The sequence below is a fragment of the Notolepis coatsorum genome (assembly GCF_963971535.1).
Source record: "Notolepis coatsorum genome assembly, chromosome: 13".
NCBI lineage: Eukaryota > Metazoa > Chordata > Actinopteri > Aulopiformes > Paralepididae > Notolepis > Notolepis coatsorum.
Genome location: NC_140177.1, coordinates 5,282,576 through 5,285,075, shown reverse-complemented (window position 1 = coordinate 5,285,075; position 2,500 = coordinate 5,282,576). Strand labels below are relative to the sequence as shown.

The 2,500-nt window shown below is 43.0% G+C and overlaps 1 protein-coding gene across 1 annotated transcript in view; it reads right to left on the bottom strand.

The window, feature by feature from the left end:
- The window catches only part of tmem196 (transmembrane protein 196), a gene marked incomplete at both ends in the record, with an annotated part of 23,473 nt that overhangs the window by 3,627 nt on the left and 17,346 nt on the right, over positions 1-2,500 (bottom strand).

The window sequence follows — 2,500 nt, the reverse complement described above, 5'->3', positions numbered from 1 at the left end:
GACAGACAGACAGACAGACAGACAGACAGACAGACAGACAGACAGACAGACAAACAGACAGACAGACAAACAGACAGACAGACAGAGAGAGAGACAGATAGATGTGTTTCACAGCCTGTACACACGCAAACAACTGAACACAGAGGAGAATAATCACTGCATACCACACCACCATTAAGAACACGAATATAAACATGAATCAAACACACACAAATAAACAGCCACAGTGAACACAGTATAGGTTCATTCTAGTGTTATTGCTACAGCCGAGACAAGAGCAATCCTTTACAGAAGCAGTTCAACACTTCTAATAAACCCAGTTAAAAAAAAGGTTTTAGCTGAGCTGAGATGAATGTAACGCGTTGTAATACAATAACACAGTCTTGTTGGGGTTAAGCAACCGCAATCGATCCACAGCAGGTTCTGTCTCAGACTACTCTTCTTCCATTGTAGTACGTATCGGACAAATAATTGTTATGAATGGGATCAATATACACTTCATACAACACATACAACCCAGACGCTATCCAATATCCTTTCCCATGACTTCTTTCTTCATCAGATAGATTTGTGAAACACAAGAGGAAGCCACGATGTGGAACGCTGTTTCTATTTTTTACGACTCTGAATTAAACCGAAGTGGGTCTGTACATCGGCGGGGGCGCTGGATGACGTTGATCTTGAAACGTAGTGTGAGACATTCTTCCCCCTCCTGTCATGTTCCGCTCATGTCCCCAGCTGTCTCCTAGTCTCGGTGTCTCTGCGTGGGTGTGGGTATGTGCAGGGTGCCAACCACGGGGGAGCTAGGGGAGCCATAGCTCGCAGTTGAGCATCGTTTGTACCACACCAAGCTCCAAGAGATGGGAATAAGTGGCGGCGTTTGCAGGGCTATAACTATATTCTATATTATAGCTATGGATACAATACTATGGCCCATTTGTGACATCGACTATCTATCGTTCAATATGTGTTAAAGAAATACTTTTTTTCATCTATACGTGTTATACCGTGGTGAATATGAGTATAGTTTTAGAGTGATCCTGTCTAATCCCAGAAAACGACGCTATGCAGCAATACGTGCATTTCACTAAAAAACGTTGCAGTTTCTCGCCTGTACACGATACTATTTTGAAATCACATCTATATTATCGGTATTATGTTTCATCATGAATGCATGAAAGGGTGGGGGGGGGTAATTTTTTTTATGCTTCGATCGTCACCAACGGCACAACGGTTGTGGAGTAACGTTACACACATATGTTGTGATCGAGGTGAAGTCATGGTCGGATCACAGCAGGATTGATATCATATAGCCCTTACCTTCACTAGGATGTACCCCCAAAAAGAATATTCCAATTAGCTGATCGTGAGTCCCAGTATTGGTGTCGATCGTGTCGCCAACATAATCCGCCACACATCATGCATCGGGAGCATGTCACGCTTCTCAATCCGACACTTGCCCGACAAAGAAAAGTCCGACCGGAGACTTTTGATCGATGCACAGGCCAAGATATAATGTTTCAAAGGGTGCTCGATACTGCCACCTGGGTGGATGCGGCCAGTATTGCACTTTGGCATTCTCAGGATGATTCCCCATGTTAACCCCGAGTCCGTATGCCTGTAATGAATGGAAATATCGAATAAAAGAAATAACGATGAAAACCCGACTATACTCAGGTCTGGCGCTGAACGTTTTGGCGAGTTAACCCGACTTTACTCGGGTCTGGTGCTGATTGAGTTAATGAGACATCAGCTCCCCTGAAAACATGATTTGTGAAATTTTGTGTACTTCATCATCTCCCCTATCAGTGTATAATGCGTAAAATTACAAAATGTATTCATGATTTTAAAGGTGTGTATATTCTCTATGCCAATGGTTCTCAACCTGTTTCCTGTCAAGGAGCCCCGTCTGAAAATATTTATGTTAGATAAGACTAAGATAAATAAATAAGATAAGACTAAAGAAGAATAAATTACAAGACAACATAAACATTCTGACCCACGTTTATTTCCTGTTGCAACTATAAAACTATAAAAAACTATGAAGGAAGGAAGGGTCATCACGTCACGCACATTGGTGCCATGGTTTGGCCGACATTGAGTTGAATGAGATCATTGGGGTCATTTAAACAGGTTATTACCTCGGATGTCAGAATCACCTGCAATTTATTGCATTGTTAACTACCTAACGTTTGATATATTGGTTGATCTATATTTCCTCAGATAGCTTGTATATTTTTTATTAATTAATACAGGCTTCAATAAAACTTGCACCAAGCCGAGCATAGAACGCTGGTATTCTGACGAGATGACCCTTCCTTCTTTTCTTTTCATTTGCAGCCGACAGGAAGCACACCTGGGTCCAGGCGGTTGGCCTAGCAACACAACTCCACTGAAACCATCTCTCCTCTCTCATTGGGCCAACTATTCCCCATCGGTATGGGGACCCACCTGGAATCCCCTGGAGGACCCCCGGGGGTCCCCGCACCGCGTGTTGAGC